Below are 19,275 nucleotides of genomic sequence, written 5' to 3'. Positions count from 1 at the left end.
TAATAAAAATCCTGTGAGTGGGACACTTTTTGTCCTTGATCATGGAAGCGCTTTGTGAAACGCAGCAAGCACATCTAAATTTCCAAGTCAGGTGTGAAAATCACAGCCTCTTTCTTCCAAAAGCCTATGAGTCTAGGCTAGGTATATGCAAGATAAGAGATTCAACTGCAATACAGAATTAACTGAACACATGAAATTAAATGTTCCAAGCCAAAATTATAATAAATAAAAATATAATCACATCAGCCCTAATTGCCCTAATCTGACAAATTCAACAAGTCATCCTAGACTTCAGTTAATGTTATTGCCTCTCCAAAATCAGCATAATATTTCAAAACTCCAGCAGCCTCAAGTTAGTTTAGCCACTAGTGTTACTTAGCTCCAGGAGCCTTGCCAAGAGGCTGTGACATTTTGTTTACTCATCACGATTGACATGATTGATGTCATCACTGAATTGACCTTATTTCCTGTCTTCAACCTGCAACACTTGGCTCTGGACTATACCCTATGATAGTTGGTATCGGAAACAATCAGCTATGTGCAGTGTTTTACAATAATTTCAGCTGACATAATTGCCAGGTCATTAGAGTTACACCCTCCTGCAGAGGAACCAGAGTGCTTGCAAGGATCAAGCCTAGTTGTTGGGCTGGGTATAACAGTGAAGACTGTTCTGTGCACACTTCATCTCAGAGATGGGTGGCTGGATGCAGAAGACATAGTCACTGAGCCAACAAGAGTTGATGCTATTTTAAAGTTGGTTTCGGCACCTAATGAAGGTAAAAGAACTGCTTGTAGAAAAGAGTCTGGGATGGAGAAATCCTGAGTGGATTCTCTTTAAAGAATCAGAGACAAATGGAAGTCACTTATAAAGGCACACATGAAGTAATAAGGAGAACTTGTGGAAATACAAGTCTGGACTGTAAAGCTGAGACTTAAATGCAAAAGGCTTGATATTTTTATAAGTGCAAGGGAAAACAAAGTCCTCTTTGGAGTTTCCACCTGAAGCTGTAGGAGAAGACTACAGGAAAGGGTTCCCAGAAGGAAGGAGGAGAGATCATTTGGCCTACTGAAAGCAAGGATTGGGTTTAGAGGCTGAAAAGATTAAAGAAAATTTAGATGCCATCCAAAATCTATGTTGAGATGGTATTGTCCATTTCCATCCAGGATCATCATGTTAGAGAGGCAAAGGCAGCACAGCTGACCTCCACTGTAGGGGGTTGTGCAGCACTACATGGACAAATTGCAAACACAGTTACTTATTTAAGAAAGAGAGGAAAAGAGCTTTGAGAGCAACCTTGAGATTTAAGTCCGGCCTTACCAGCATGTAAGTGTTCAGAAAAGAGCTGGGAAGAGTCATTAAAGACATAAAAAGGGACAACATTTATCATATATTTACCCAATGTCAGTTATGTTTTGTCTTTGATGAAAAACTTATCTTCTAGACAAAGGAAAATGTGGTAAGTTGCATCTATTGGAATTTCATTAAACCACTGTGGAGGAGTATTACAAAAACTGAGAATTAATACAGGAAACTTCAAGTGCTTAAAGTGATTGTAACCAGCTGGGCTGAAGAAAGGTTTCATCAGGCCAGATGAAGATTATAAACAGAATTCATTACAGATCAAACTTTTCCATTTTTTCTATTCATATTCATTGGTGTTTTCATTAATTACATTGTGTCATCAGCACATTGCCTACCAAGATTTCAAACTGGGAAGTCACTGTTAGCAAAGAGGACAATAAGAAAGTTGTCTAAGAAAATCTAGACAACCCTGAAGGTAGGAACAATGGAAATTTAATTATAAAAGGTGCCAGACAGCACTTAAATGCTATAGTGAATCAGATACTTCTTAGCTGAATCTGAGGAAGAGTGGAGAAGAGTGAGCTGTTTTACGTTTGCCAGCTAAGAACTTGGTTTGTTCTATCGTGAGGCAGGACCGAGTGGACACACCGATGCCCTCTGTAAAGAGAAGGACAGTAAACAATGGGTCAGAAGCACAGTGCTGCCCTTAGTAGAAGAACATAGGAGTACAAACTGGCCAGGAATAAATCTAGCTTGGGAACTAGAGCACTCAGGTTTTGAAGCAGCATCCAAAATAGGTAAGAGAAGCACAATAATTTGAACTATCACATTTTCAAATTTACAGCCCTTATATGATCTATAAATATTCTTTAAATCGGCAACAATGAGGGCTGCCACCATGCACAGCTCACCGGAGATGGAGTGTACTGCAGATGTCTCCAGCCTCTGATTTCTCCTTTGCCCCTGAGTTGTTGAAGTTTTCCTCTAGAAGTGCTGTATCTTCGCACATATAATCCAAACTGCTTGCAAAAATACTAATACTCTAAAGTGGATCTGGATTCACTGATGGTGGGAATTATTCAATGTGGTGGCTGGCAACAGTAGAGGCTCAGACCTTCAGCTCTAGAAAGTCCTGGTTTACCTGTTAACTCAGACTGTAGGCAGTTGTCCCCACATCTCTAGGTCAGGAGATGAAAGGGAAGACGTAGGAATGGCTGTACTGTGTGGGACCAAAAATGACCCAGCTCCAAAGGGTCTTTTATCTGACTAGTACCCAAGGCAGAGTACAAGAACAGGGCAAGTCCATAGAAATAACTTCACTGAACACCCTCCGAGGGAGCAGGGGCTGAAGTGCTATATAAAGGCGACAAGAGATGAAAGATTATCACTTTATAGAAGGTAATAATATCCTACCCTCACCGGAGTCACTGCCTCATCTATCAAGTAAGCTGAAAAATGCCACTGAGCACAGTCTATACGTTAGAGAAGAGCAAATATATTTTGGACACTACCCTGTGACTTCCCACATAATTTATTTCTCCTGTTCTCAAAGCTTTTCCTCACAGATGCAGTTAGTCGAAGTTAGGGAAACTCCTACCCTTAAATTGTGCTACTGCATGGTATATAGTCACCAAAATTCCTCTGTATTATTTCTGTAATCAAAAATATGAATAAGTGAAAACAAGTTGACCTTCTTGATAGGATACTATCAGCTTTGCCTGAACCCTGATTTTGCTATATATGCAAAGGCATGTCAGGGTTCAGACAATCCTAAATATATGGCAAATTCATATAGATATGCATTAAGATTCCACACATATATGAAATAATCAGTCCTTGGTAGCACCGGGCTCTTTTCTGTTTCCCCCTGTAAGACTGCAGTGGAGCAATCTACTGCAGACTATTCTGCAAATGCATAATTCAATTTCTGCTGATAAATGCTGCAATATGCAAATCTAAAGCATATATCTAAGAAAAATATTATTCTACCAGGTATTGACACCATATATTGGTGTTGTTCTATAATAAAGGGAATTATTCAAACTGCTGACCTCACAGGTCAACACACCTCCGAGTTCTTTGACTGTCCTGCCTGGTTCTCTCATTATCTTAGCTCCATTCCCTGCAGAAATATAGATGGGAATGTTTTTAATTTACTGCATTGTACTGACAATTTTGGTATGACTCCTCTCAGTAGCAGGGATAGTAATCATCTTGATTTAGAGGCTATAACACAGCTTTCCAGTGTGTGGACACACCAGGAATGCAGTGCGTAAGAGGAAAATCAAAGCTGATGGCCCCCAGAAACAAAGACTGCTCCAGCAACTAGCTCTTTGCCAACCATCAAGACAAAGGAGAGTGGAGATCTTCAGTAAAATAAAGTATAAGGGAAACTGCAAGTGTTTTAGAGCAAGCCAGGCCCATATTCATCATCTACACAGTAAACAGGCTCAGTAACAGGAATTTCTATGAATTTCAAGTAGGCACAAAGGTTCGGCAGCAAATGACTGGAGTAACGGAGTTCATCCATCAAAGCCTCAATTACTCCAAGTTATCCAGGAGGGGGTATGGTTTAAGTACAGACCACTGCTTGCTTCGCATCAGCTTTATGCCTTTTGTGTCAGAGGGTTTGTTTTCCTGGCAAACTTGATAGCTTCTCTAACCGCAAAAAAGATGGTCTCCAAGGAGCGTGGATGGGGGAACATGCCAGCCATGCTCCACTATGGCCCAGGCTGAGGTCAGCATATCAGAAAACCCCTGGGGAGGCTCCCAGAAAGCTGGAAAGAAGTGCATATCCATAAATGATCAAAAAAGGAAAGCTATTCTTGCTGAAAAATTAAAGAAAAAAAATCAGAAAAGGCATTTTCTTCACTCTGTCTTTCAAAATAGGGGGACGGATGAATTTTTAAACCTCTCTGTCCTGCCTCTTCTCCCTTTGGCACACAGGGAGACATCTCTGCCTGTGGTGCCAAGGAACCCCCGTACCCTGGAGGGGGTTAAGTGCAAAGAAACAGCTTAGTACACAGAGATCCTGGTCAGTTGTGAGATAGGATCAGGCCAAGTCTTGGGTTCTGCTATAATCTCTTCAGTGTGGTTTTTGGCCTTGCCCTTTCTCAGAGAAAGAGAGACCCAAAATCTCCTGGCTCCAGAAGATCCTGGGTCCAGGTGGGCATAGGGAATTGGAAGAAGATAGAGAACTGCACTTAAAGATCTCCAGCTTCTTCCAGACTGGTGGTGTTGTCTTTTTTAAAACAACAATTATCATGACTCATGATTTTCATGGCTGGTGCATCCTAATTATAAATGCCTGTCTACTTTGTGTGTGCATTACACTGAATTACATCTTGGATGGATTGATACCATTTTATTCTCCTAAAAAAAAAAAAAAAAATTAAAAAAGAAATCAATTATGCTCCCACACATTTGCAACTCTTCAACATTCACTTTCTGGAAATTTAAGCAGTCTTTGAAAAACAGCCTAAATCACTAAGAGTGCCAGCAGACATTTCAGCTGGCAGCAGTGTTAGACAAAGGGAAATAATGAATGTGGACTCCTGAATATGAAGCCAGACTTTGGTGGGTACACCAGAAGATCCCCGCCACTACCAAAAGAAACCGGGGACAGGACGTAACATGTTCATTGAGTATGACTGGAAGGACAAATTAATGGAAATACTCAAACTCTTTCTGAAATAATCCTATTAATAAATGCAGTAAGCTAAAAAAAAAAAAAAAAAAAAAAAAAAAAAAAAAAAAAAAGCAACCCCCCTGAAAAGGGTTTCTGCTTCTATTCACTTGTCTAGAAAAAGCAGATTCCTGGACTAGTTTTGCCAACACAGAATAAGAGGGATTATTTAAAGTCATTGCTGACTTTACAAGGCATTTAAAGATTCTCCTGACACAGATTAATGCTCGCTCAGGTCTCAGGCTTGTTCATGCCACGTGAAGGTTTGTCTGACAGAGTTCACCCAGGCTTCAGCACGTTGTGTAACAGATCAGGACCCAACTTTCTCTGAATCACAAGTGCATCAACTCCCAAAATTCCTTAAAACTATGACTAATTAGTCTGCTTGAAGTTAAACTCCAAGTTACAAGCTTTGCCACCTTATGAACCTAATGAACTCCCCCCAATACTGTAAAATATATGGAGAGTGGCATATTTTGATGCTATACTCAACGTCACTGTTACCTGCTCAGTCCAAGGCCATTTTTCTGACCTTAACACTTTGAAGATAGCACATTTCAAATGTACAAAACTGGCTGAGCTTAACAAATTTAAGAAGTTGAAAACAAACTCCTGATATATTCACTAGCAGCATCCTAGAATTGTAGACACCAAATAAATGGTCAAACCAAACTGCATTAAATTTGTAGGGTAAAACTAGGACTGGTATGCACTAGGATATTGAACAACAGCTCGTATCAGGTGTTTGAGTGCCCAGGCCATGCCGTGAGAAAACAACCAGTTGGAAAATGTGTGATGATCTTATTTGCTGCCATTTTCAGTGGTCTCCTTATCTTATCTCCTACGTCTGCACTGGTGCAATGATCAGATTTTGTTTACTGGCACTGGGAGTCCACGCCTTGACATCTGCCTTCCTCAAAATCCATGTGGATAAAATAATACATAAACAAGAAAATCTGTTCTGCCTTGGGGAAAAAAAAAAAAAAAAAAAAATTGCAATCTGGTGGCAAAACCTAAACCCAGTGGTATAAACAAGTTGGTTATGATGGGAAGGAAGAGAAACCAAATTCTCTTCCAAGTATTTTTCTTGTTTATTCTCAGGTTGTTGATATATTTTGTAAACTGCAGAGATTAAAAAGATCCCTGGGGCTTCCAGGTGTGAAAGATCAGCACTACTGAAAGTAGCTGAGGGAGATAATGTTCATGAACTATATCCTGTCATCATTAAGTAATTTTGCTGAATATATCAAATTGCTAAACACAAATATTTACATATAAATCAATGCATGCATCAATTCATGTTGCTACACAAATACACAAAGCATATGTAGAAATTAAATGGATTCCTTTAAGGCTTCCCCTCCCCCCCCAAATAATCAGAAAGGAAATTCATGACGAGGAAAAGCTAGCTCATAACCTCGGATGTAACTGAGCAGTCACATCAGCAGCTTGAGTTTGTAAACAAGCGAACCCAGCAGTTTGGAGTAGCATGAATCACCCCTGTTCATCTCAGTGGGGTGTTAGCTTCCTTCCCAGTAATGAGCCTCTAACACGTTAACACTGTGAATTATTTCGCTGCTGACCAAAGCGTGTAACCAGTGGAAAAAAAAAAAAAAAGAAAAATGCATGACGTACTTGAAGCAATACCTTATTTTAGTGTCACAGTGACTGAGCAATGCCAGCTCCCAAGCAGTCCCCAGGACATGGGGGAGCTGTGCCCATGGTTCCAGGGAAGTGTGCCAAGAAAGACCCTGGCTCACCAGTTCCCAGAGAGATTCTTCCATAGGGAAGGATTCAAAGCTACAGGTAGTTACTATGACCACCTGACTCATACTCAACAGCCCCTATGTTCCTCACATTGTGGCCAGATTACATAGTCTTAACTGACGACAGTGATTTCGACCAGTGGTGGTAGCACTGCTGGTATTTTGGTTACCACTCCTAAGTGCACAGCTTTGCTCCCCTAAAATAAAGGCAAGGGTTACAGGATTAGGCCTTCAGCATGGTAGGATAAAGCCTCCATCTATTTAAATTAAGGTATGGCATTAATATATCATCTTGCAGGGCCCGAGACAGGCAGGGAACAGCACAGACAAACCACAGAGATTTTGTTTTCTTGCAGAATCCATCATATCCCCTCTCACAAAATCTACATGATAAAAAGGCACCAAACTCCAAACACACAGTGAAGGTTTTAGGTAATTATTGATTTCGCTATTCAAGTAGAAAGAGTGGTTCCCATGGCAACGAGCCCATCACTCCCTACCTATGGCATCACTTGCTCTCATAACATGAGCTCTTTATTTAAAGAAATAAATATGTTCACAGGGCTGCCCTTCAGAGAATGTGATTTCCTTTCATTTCACCCTGACGTAAGCAACAACCTGTCCTGTGTCTGACTCCTTAAAAAAACACACTGAAGGCTTTCTCTGCCTCTCACAGTGTCCATGGGGAGAGCGATGGTTGCAGTGCAGGGACACACACCTGCCTGCCCTAAGGGCGGCCACCGCAGTGGTGCTGGGGCTGATGCTGCCCCAAAACGCTTCCAGATGAACTGTATAAGAGAGCACCCCGTTGTGCTGCTGGCTGGGTCCCCAGTGAAACCTCACTCCTTTTGTATCAATGTTACAAAGGCACCCCTCAATTCTTCTTAACTGTGCCATATTAAACCTGGCATCGGTGGGAGCCAAATTCACCTTTGACAATCACAGTATTTCTTCCCAAATCTCTGTAACACTAATTAGGACAAATAACACTCAAGCAACAAAATAAAATAAATAAATAAATAAATTAAAAGGGATATCACATCACTACAGAAAATTATGGCAGCTCTGAGTGGAAAAATTCAATCACTTTTGGTATTTTCATCACTTAACACGCCAGCAGGATGGGCTGGCTCCTTAGGAGGTGTAAATGAGCACAGCTCCCCATTGTTTTAATAGCAGTCAAGTTGCATGGGCTGATGAGCAGGCTCTGTGTCTCGAGAAGAGAAACACCACTCAGAAAAAGGGGAGACAGAGAGTCGTCTTGGGGCAGCTCAGAGAACTCAGGGGCGTGCCACAACCCTTGTTGCAGGCTAGCCCCTGGCTCATGATAGGGCTTTACTGCCACGGAGGGTCCTTCTCCATACCAGGAGAGAAAAGGGCTGTGACAGGCGCTGGCGAGCAACATCGCTATGATGCACCCACCGGCAAAAGTGCTCAGGCTTGGACTAGAAACGTGAGAAGCAGGAGCAACGCTGGTTTGGCTCAAAAGTTAAATCTAGTCCAGATGCAAGACTTTATTTCTAGAAATTAGCCACTGAAAAAGAAAAAGTGGGGGTCAGTGTGGCAGGGCTGAGAAAAGGTGCAGCTCACTTTGCTTCTAGCTACACAGAGGAAAGATGTATGCACATACAGACACAGAAACTCACACTCATGAGCAGGGTCTTTCAGAAGAATTTTGGTCTCCTGGTAACATTTGATGAGGTGTAAGCTATTCCCAAGCCCTTTTCTCATGCAGTTCCAGGCCCTTTGACTGCAGCCTTGTACAGTCTGGCTGGGGCTGCCTGTGCCTGTGTGAGCAGGACGCAGGATCCTGCTGTGTTTCCAGGTGGCAGTACCCAAGGGATTTGTGAACCAGATGCCTTGGTGGCTTTGGAGATTGGAGAGGAGCATGGTGTGCACAAGCCCAAGCGTCCATCTGTGCTATGGGCGGGGGGTGGCACTGCAAGAGGTGCCAGGAGCCTGGGCAGGGGACCTCAAATCGAGCACAGAGGAAGGAGGTGAAGATATGTCTTTTGGAAGATAATAGAGGAAATCATGGAGAGCATTACAGCAATAGAGATCAGACAAGCCTTGGTTTAGGAGAAGTAAAAGTATTAAAGATGAAAAAACAGTAGCTAGGCTGAGTGGAAGAATAAATATTAAAAGCAACAGCAGGAGAAAAACAGATCAATTGTAATATCTGGAAGTGAAAAGATGTGAGGACATCAGAGATGTCACAGTGCAGAGCCTGGAAAGATGCAAAAAAGATTGAGGAGACATTAATGGATTTTTTAAAAATCGCTGAGATATGCTGGATATGGAAAAGGAAGATGTGAGGAGTCAAATCTGGTTATGGGGCTGGGAGGCAAAGGGAGGACAGCCAGGGGGTTGGGAGAGATAAGGCAAAGCATACTGGCACGGAGAGGGAGGGAGCTATGACAGGAGCAGACTGCTTTGCTGGGTCCAAAAGGCTGACAGCACACATGGTAAGGGCTCTCTATCAGCCTTAGCTTGTTCTGTCCCACACTGCAGGGAGAGGAGAATTAGGTGCTGGGGAGCCAGTGAAGCTTGACCTGGAAACTGTATAGTTTTAGGGAACACAGTGCCCCAAAGCAAAGCTGATCCCAACAGTTTGTCTAGAGGTTTCTACACAGGTTTGAATCAGTTATTGTGGAAATGCAGTTTATTCAGGAACTAGTCAGATGGCAAGCCTGTTTGTACGTACAGAGAGGTGAGGCAGAAAACAACATATACAGAAAAATGAGAAGAAAGGCAAATGAAAGCTTCACCCTATTTGCTTAACATGCATCTGCCAAAGCATCATGGATCAGGTGTAAGCTGGAGGGGCCAGTTTTTAACACTTAATGTTTTCTGAGTACATTCAAAATTGAACCTAGATGCTCTCACATAAGACTTTTCTTCAGTTCATATCTTTCTGCCCATTCTTAGCTTTCAGGCTGGAAAATGAGTATTTAGGTATATCTTCCTGTCTCCAGAATTTGCTTGGGTGAAACTAATTTCTGAAAAATCCTTTCTTCAGCTTATTTTTGTTCTTGTATGGGTTTGTCTTGACTGCTTTTAAAAACAAGGGGAAAAAAAATAAAAGGAAGAAAGAAAGGTTGACTTGCAAAAAACTTTAACCTACAGGAGGTTTTGGGCTTTTTTGCTTTCCCGTGCTAGTGCCCAGGTCTGTAAATTCCCACTCAGTATAAGGAAACATCTATTTCGCAGAGACAACTGGTACAAAAGTGTTATCAAGTGTGACCAGGAGGTGACAGAGCGTAGGACCTGTAGCATACCAGTGAGCCCACTAATTTAGCAAATGAAGACAAAACCAGTTTGCCAATGTTAACTTGCATTTCAGTCATACAGAATAAGCAGTGCTTCTAGGACATAACAGAATGATTGAAAATAAGACAGGAAAGGTCACTTGTATCATGCACTGCTTATCTAACACCAATGATTACTAGCAAAAGTGCTTATTTGCCCCCAAGGCATTGAAACTTCAGGTTCTTGCTATTTTGCTTCCTTTCTTCTTTACAATTTTCCATTGATTTTCATGGTATTGAAGGCATTAAAGAGGGATGAGAAAATTATTTTCTAGTTCCTTCTTACAGCAGGATGCTTTTATAGGAATAATCAAATTTTTTCAGTATTCATTTCTGGATCTGCACAGAAGGGCTAATAATTAGGAATCTGAAAGAAGTTCTCTGGGAATAACTGTGGGCATCAAGGTGCTCCATATGGAAAGGCTACCTTATTATCCCCATCACAGCACAGTCATCTGTTGGCTACTGTCATGGAAACAGAGCTGTGCAAGATAGATATCCATTTACAAGAGTGTGGTCATCAGTTTGATGCAGCCAATGTATGAATTGCAGAAACCTTCTCCCTGCAAATACAATTGCTGCACAGAGGAAAAAACTGTGGCATGATTTTTATTTTTTTTTTACTTCATTGCAGAACAAGGCTGAGATGCAATAGAAATTATGTCCTTGGCATCTCATACAAGGCCACATAAACAACAGTCAGCCTCTTCATGATGTCCATTGCCTTATTCATGCCTTTATAGTGCAGAACCAAGAAAGACCCTTTTATATAAAAAAAAAATCTCCAAGTTTTGTGATCACATCCATTAGGATAGAAAGGAGGGGGTGGGGGGGAAGTAGAATTTCATTTTTATGCTATTTAATCTAAGGATAGAAGGTGGGGATGGATGGCTCTTTTCCTGTCGACATTTTATCATTCTATGAATTAGTCATGATGGTCCAATTATCTTCAAATATGTAAAGCACAACCTTTTAAGTAGACTAATTTGCAAGCTTGCTTCATGGCCCTCTGCATCAATTTACCACTTAGTCCTAAATTAAAGGACTGAATGTGCCTTGGTGATGTGGCACTGAGGACGTGACAGCAGAGGGGTGTGAAAACAACGTTTGTCTCTTTCCTCCTGCAAGAGCAGGTTGCTCCTTTCGCATGTCACGAGAAGAGAAAACTTGACATTTTTCCATAGCACAGGCTCAAAAAGAACTTGATTACCTCCTGTATTAAGTCAGAGAATAAGAAAGAAGGATGAAAGAGGATGTAAGGAGGGCAGGGGGGTAAAATATTAAAGTTTCTTCCTCCCCAAAAGCTGTTCTGGGTTGAATCCACTGTTTAACAGCAGAATTTGGCCCAAAGCATCACTGTACTGTGGGGGAGTTACATGATTTATACCGTGGGTAGCAGTACCCACTTAAGCCAGGTTGTCATTAGCAAAACCACAGAGATTAAGTTAAAAAGTCAACACTGGGCTCCATGTGTTGCAAAGACCAGGGAGCTGTGCAGTCATGCAGTGTACTCATGCTGTACCTTCCCCAGGCTGTTTCACTGCCTCAAAAGTACACAGATTGGGCTGACAATGCCATGGGTAACCTTCCTGTTCCCTCACGCTGTGCTTTGTACAGGGGAAGAGAGCCACACTCTTTGCCATCACAGAACACCCAACTTGGAGGGGCCAGCAAAGCTGCGAAGACTGTGGGAATCAATGCACCAGTAAAGACAGCAAAGGTGGGGCTGGGACAAGAACACCCCAAGTCGAAATAAGCTGCAAACTTTTCTATTACAGAGAAGACTGTGAAGAAGACTGTGAAATGGGATGTCTGCCCCTTCTGTCCACATTTCAAAGAATTTTTAATAATTGGCACAAGTTCAGAAAACAATAATTTGTGATCTAGCAAATCTACCTTATAGCTTTAGATGGTTACAGTTCAACCTACAAACTGAATCCAGAACCTAATCTGTTGGGATTCTAGAGGACTTTCTGCGAGAGAATGGCCATGTGAGCAATCCTGCATGAGAACAAGACTGATAAGAGCCTCAGCTTGAGCAAGAACGCCATAAGGATGTGACCCTGAATGAGGGGGGAGAAACGACGAGACAAACAACCCCCGGAAGGGTTTGGGATGGAAGAGGAAGTTACACAAGGCAGGAAGCCTGGCAAGGCTGATGTGGCACTTTTTATCCAACCATAAGAAGGTTTAAAGCACGGGCTAAGTTAACTGTCCAATCCTGAGGACTTGTACTGCATGTTACTCACGTGTGCGGGAGAACAGTATAAAAGGGCTTTCTTAGTTGTAATAAATGGGCATTGCTTGATCACACTGGTCGTGTGCGTGCTCAGCTCTCCCGCACTTATCTAGACCTGATCTGGTAAGAATCATTCTAGGCTTACAAAGGAAAACATATATATATGTACAGGTGAGCCCAGTCTATCAGATAAAAGGATTTTTTTTTAAAAATTCAGTGACAGCAAGATTAATCTAGCCAAATTCAGGCTAAAAGCAAGGAGAAAATTTCTTTCTACATTGATCGATGGAACAAGGCAGCTCACAATGGATCTTAACTGTGCAAACTCCTTAGTTTTTCAGACAGACATACTTGAGTTCAGTCAAAAAAATTAGGCATTAATTAATAAGCAAACCAAAATTACATAGCCTACATGACAGGGAAAGTCAGATTCAAGGATCATAATATTTTGTCCAGCATTTGACTGGACTGATCCCTGCCTCTCTGAGGGTCAGGATTAGAACCTCTGACGGGAGAAGTTCTTCAGGGGTGGGAGGTCCTCAGCCTCTGGCTGCAGTGGGAAACCCTCTGTGAAAGGCTCCGATATGATTTTTGCTTATGTAGCACCTCTGCATTCATAGATATTAATTTACAGCACGCCAGTTGTGAAAACTTGTTGTCCTTTAACGATCTGGGAACTACACAAAATCAGGATTTCTGCTATTCCCACAGATACTATTTCTAAAATTTATCCTATGCTACATTTATACAGGTTTCTACAAAAATATTAGTCTTTTTTCAGGGGTCCATAAGTAAGTCTGAGTTCTGGAGGATGCAACCGGCTGCTTAAGTATTAACTATTTCAAAGAGAAACAATGTGAAACTGAAGCCAGGTGTCTGTACTAGTGAACACACCAAGAAATAAACTTTCAACCACTGATCAGAGAAAAATAATCTTTTGATGATTTCTCTGGAAGCGGAGGTCAGATTACAAGAAGCAACATTCAAAATCCAAGACTGAAGAGGGGTTCCTGACATGAACTACAAAAGGAAGAGGACAAGGGGGACAGACACACCTCTCTGGGCTCCATGGTCCCTACACTATGTGCAACAATATTTGATATCGCTTTTCATAATTAAGAAACAGATTGCCATAAAGGTGCAGCAATACAGCACAAGACAAATTAACAGATGTTCTCTCTGCTTTTTCCAAGTCTCCTGGGGCAGGCAACTTTGAATTTAACTGCTGAAAAAGCAGTTAACCATAATCTGATGCCAGATGTTTAAGAATTGAGTCAGATTCTCAGGAAAGGGTTCCCAAGGAGGAGGATCAGCGTGCAGCTTTGGGGGTGACGTGCCAGAGTCAGCAGGGTAGTAGCCTCCTCCAGGGACACAGAGATTGAAAGTGGTGGGGCAGAAAGGTGGAGGCTCCTGCTAACTGCAGTCAAAAACACTGATTAAAAAAACAAAACAAAACAATACACAAACATCAATAAAACCCACTATAGGTAAAAGCATAGCTTCCTTCATACTATAAAACACAAGGAGGCAGCACAGAGTGCTGGTAAGGGGGACAAAACCAATTCTGTGTAACTGGAAGTTGGGAGACCAGCCAAAAACGTGCTTTGCGATTGCAGAATTTGTTTAAATTCATGAGTCTTCTTGGAATTTAAATCCATGGGGACTCCCCAGGAAGCTAATTAAACTATACAGCATGTTCTGTTAGCTAACAAGAAGTCTATATCCTTTATGGGCCTATGATAAGCCCCATGAAAGTTAGACTACCACAACAAAGTGCTGTACACGCAGTGTTGATGTGGCCAGTACATACTACTGCATAATATCAAACACACCAGTGCTTCTCAAATGTGTTTCTAGGCTTTCATAGACTTTTTTTTTTTTTGCTAATTTTAAGTTTCTACCCATTTCCACCTGCTGCAGATGTTTCTTATTTTCCATTTAGCTGACCAGTTGCAGGCACAACTGATACTGCTTCATACACAGGGACCATGCCATTCCATGAGTATTTATGCAATAACCAAGAGAGTAATTCTGGATCTCGTCTGCTTGAATGCAGGCAAAACTGGGGGAGGTGGGTCTGTAGCCACGTGAGTTTCAGGAGGGAAAAAAATGCAGAGGGAGTGACTTCCATTCTGCTCCATTCCCTCCAGGAAAAGCCCCCAGTCCTGTGCTGGCAGCATCATGCGCACAGCGCCTTGAACTGGGCGAGCCCCCCACAGGCCATCACTCTCTCCAACATCAGGAGATAACACTTAATTCACTCTATTGTTTTCTTTGATGAATTTGTTCCCACACATGATCAACGTTGTGTTTCAAAATATGCACTGCTTGCTTTTGCTGTGCATGACCTTGGACGTTTAATCACAAGCAGTCCATAGCTTAGCCCTGAGTTCAGCATCCGGACAAATCCCACAGTTAGTGCTCGTGGGAAATCTGCATATTGCAGAAGAGCAGCCTGCAATCTTCCTCCTATGCCCCTGAAGATATGGGGCAGATCCTGCCCTAGCGCAGCTCAGTCTCAATCACTGTAGTGAGATACACCTTTTTGTCCTGGCTTCACAGACCAGTTTAGATCAGATATACCGTCTGTATGGCTGGGATAAGAAGGATGAAGTGGGATTTTAAAGAAATCTAGTCTTTCCAAGGAGTAGTAATGGACTAAGACGCATTGTACAGGAAAACAGCTGGTGGCTGAAAGAAGAATTGACTTAGGTTAGTTTGTGTTTCAGGAAATCTTGCCTCTCATTTTGACCAGTTTCTCTATTTTAGATTAGTGGGCCTGACCACTAATCACAATGTTAATTTTTACATGCCTTGGATACTGTGAGATTGTCATCACCTTCCCTGCAGGTCCCAAACCATCTCCTCCTCTTCCAGTGCATCACATATAATAACCCCATTCTGCCTTTTGTGTCAAAAGCAGCCGCCTAGACTGAGCCCACCCTCCCCTCTGCCAGCTGCTCTCCAGCCCTCCCTCCTGCCAGCAGGAACGGCTCCCAGGCAAACCCACAAAAACCCTAGCTGGGTTTTTCAAGCAAGGAGGACACGCTAGAAGAATTTAATAAGTTTGAGGCAAAGACTTTTGGGACAGCACACTTCCAGTTGGCTTGGTTTCTTAGTACTATAACAATAGAAATATACTGATAATACTAGTAGTATTATAAAGTATAAAAAAATCTGTGCATTAAGGTCCATACCTCACCGTGCAATTTTGGCCTTTTCTTTGTTTTTGAAGCATCATGCACAGATATGAACATAGGTACGTATATGCAATGTGTTAGCTTTCTGTGGCCTAATATGGAAGAACCTACAGAAATACAAAATAATTTGTGCATCTTTTCACCTCATAAATCATTTTCAAACATTTGGGGAGGGAAAGAAAGAAAGAAAACCAGCATGTAGCAGAAGTCTTTCCAATAATTTCCTCTTTTCTCTCTCTAATATGCAAGTGCCACGTGGAAACTTCTCCTGAGAAAGAGATACACCTGCATTAAACACACTCAACTATGATCAGCGGTTCAGTTTTTCTCTACTGAGAATAAAGAACCACCTCACAGGGCATGCTAGACAGCATATATTTTGAAATACAGGATACTGTAATTATTTCTATTCCATTTTAAGTGTACAGCGTCAGTAGTCAAGCAGCAAATACTTCCTCCACAGTAAACTGGAGGAAGAGACAGATAGCTTGTTTAAAATTCAACACATCAGCCAGAAAAAGTGCAGCCAGAGAGAAAAGGCTGTGCATGACTGCTAACTGTCTCGAAAGAAGACAGAAGTCAGACACAGGCCACGTCAGAGGTGAGGCAGTGATCCGGAGTGAATCCTGCCCAGTCAGCTCACAGAAACCACATCCCCACTGCTGGGGCCAAGACAGCCTGAGCCTTGCCCTGTACCCAAGTGCCATTAAGACAGCAAACCTGTCTTCTGATTTCCTTCCTTCTGGGGAATAAAGTGACTTCTCTGTTTTGGGTGGTGCTGGGAAGTGAATTTATTAATACTTATAAATGCGCAAGTATTGCAGAGGTATTACAGTGCCTGGGGAGAGAACTGATACCCTCAGCTTTCCAGACCATATACAAAACTTACTCTTTTTTACTCTTTTACTCTTTCTTACCCCCATATTTAAATTCAGGCTGGGAAGTTTGACCATAGTTTTCTGTAATATTAGCAAGAGTCTAGCTGAACTACAGACTTGCATATTATTCGAGTGATTTATTAGTGCTATCTCTTAAAAACACTGATGTTATTCTGCACACAAACCAACATAACTCCAACCTAGATCTGGCCAGCATTTCTAAAGTACAGTTGTCTGGGGAAACACACAACTAACAAAGTGAGGCAGCAAGCATATCTGTGGATACAGTTATGACCAGGTTTCCAGCACTGAATAGAAACGATAAATGGTCTTCTGCTGTTCAGGCCAGCAAGCTCTCTTATACTCTTTGAACCTTTAGGTCCTCACACTTATAATTCACAACATTATTTTCACATGCATAAGACAGAGGTATACACACACACACACACACACGTGTATATATACACACACAGCAAGGAATTTTCAGGAACTCAGAAGAATAACTTTTGTGTTATGCATTTCTGCAAGTCTTGAGAAGAATGTCCAAATATTTCACATCACAGTGAGTTGGTTGTACATGTACCAGAACTTGTGATAAACTGCTTAGAAAGAAATAAATGCAGATAAAAGGACAGTATGTCCCACAGCTATGAAAACCTAAAATGTCAAGAGCTTTCTGGCCAGCTCACAAGACATCCTTACATCTGTACTACTGTACATGTCCCTATTAATGTTCATGCTTTAGATTCTGAATTACCGAGTGCTTCGTGCTCAAAGCACTCCTTGTGATGGTCTAATGTGCCATGGCTGCTTTGTACTGAGTACTTTCACTCTAGCATAATACCTATTTGAGAACAAATTAAAAAAAAAACAAACAAAAAAACCTCATAAAATGCTTATTTCCTTCAAATGATACTGAAAAGCCAATAGGTGCCCCAGTGTACTCTTGCTTGCACTGTAGTACAATGATATGATACATGGTCTTTTGTGGCACACATTACGTTTGAAAACTTGTAATTTAATACTGATGGAGTTGTTTGTGATGGAAAAGTGTCACTGACTCCTTGGGGGGGGTGTGTGTGTGTGTCTTAAACTCATTTTTCTCATGGCTTAGCATATAATTGCCTTGTTTTGCTTCAGTCTTACATATATTGAAACTCTGTTAGTCAATATAAATATATATTTTTATATATATATATATATATATATATATGCCAGTTACCTTTTTATTAAAAGGTGATGGTTTACAAATTTTGAAAGTCAAGCCTTCAGTTTCCTCAAGACAATCTTCTTTTCATCATGCCCTGTACCTTTTACAAATCTCACATTTATAAACAGATTATTTTCAAAATTTCTTTTTACAGATCATCCAGGAGAGTTTTCTGATTTCATACAGGATTATCATTGTGCTTTCAACTTCTGCTACCAGTTTTTACTCTTGCATTTTTTGTTTGTGAAATGATTCTGTTAAAACCATGCACATATAAAAATATCAAAAAGAAGGGTTTTTTTTAAATGTTCTTTGAAATAAATATCTTTGCTTGTGTTCCTCAAAATTGCAAGAAGTAGTCATAAAAATGGATCCAGCTGAGTCAGGCTAGTAAGAAACTCAAGGGAATGAAGAAGAGCAGCCTGAATTCCCTTCTGGTAGCTGATACTGGTGACACACCCAGCAGTAAAGTTTTCTATGTGAAAAAGATGGACTTTACTTGAAGGGACCAGGGAGGGCCCCTCAGACAGACAAACAGAGATGCTTTAAAAAGGTGTAAATCTGTACAAGCAACTTTGGAGGGACCTGAAATTTTGAACACAAGCATCCTCCTTCTAGCTGGTAAATTTTGTCTGAAAAATTACTCTCCTGTTAATATTATCTTGATTTTCCTTTAAAAATGCCTTGGCCATTTCATTTTTATAGATTGATAACTATGCAAATCTATTGCTGTAATCATTTCCTCTCCTCTGCATTTATAGCCTTGCATCCGTTAGGCCTGCACATATATATTCAAATAGGCACTTTAATCTCTAAATTTACTGACAGAACAATTTAATTTTTATATATGTATTTTTTATAGTAGCAACATTTCATTCCCAGTAAATTACCAATTTGTTGTTATCAGAGTGGATAATACAGCCCTACACTATAGTCACTGAGAAGCAGCAAAAATCCTCCTTTTACTTGATGATGTGACAAAACCCACTTGATGTCAAGAAGTCATATATAAATACTTGAGACAGCACCAATTTGCAGCATCTGTACGAGTCAGGGATCAAAAGTGAAAGCCCACTGAGACATCAGTGTCAAATATTAAAGGATCTATGGTAAGTATTTCTCAGATCCATAGATCATAGTCTATATTATGTTCATTATAGCTGAATAATTTGGCTCAAATAAGCACATAGAATTAGTTTTTATTGTGTGATAAGTGTAATAATCTTTGTGTAATAATTATTACATTCCTTAAAACTGTAAGGAGATTTAATACTAAAACCTAGAAGCATGTTTCCCTGCATTACTGCCTAAAATTCTGAAAAAAAGAGCTAAATTTAACTGAAGAAAAATAAGGTGAACATAACCAGTTTAAATTGAACTGAAACAAAATTTTTTGCTATTTTGTCCAGAGACAAAAAAGAGGCAGAAATTTCTCATGAAAAAAAAAAAAGAAAAAAAAAGGTTTTAAAAAATTGAAATAAATGCCTGTGGTTTTGTTGGGGTTTTTTAATGATACCCTTCTTCCTGCATGATTTCTTTCTATCTAAAGCTACTTGCCAAATTCATATGTTGATAAATTCCCAAAGTGACTTTTCACAAAGCTGCTTCGCCTCAGTTAAATGCAGCCCTCCATTTCCCTGAGCATTGAGGTGCTGCCAGATGGGACTGGAGGGACCCAGCTCCAGG

This window comes from Athene cunicularia (assembly GCF_003259725.1).
Source record: "Athene cunicularia isolate RWA chromosome 2 unlocalized genomic scaffold, athCun1 chr2_part1, whole genome shotgun sequence".
NCBI classification, from domain to species: Eukaryota; Metazoa; Chordata; class Aves; order Strigiformes; family Strigidae; genus Athene; species Athene cunicularia.
Note: the sequence above shows the minus strand (reverse complement) of the source record.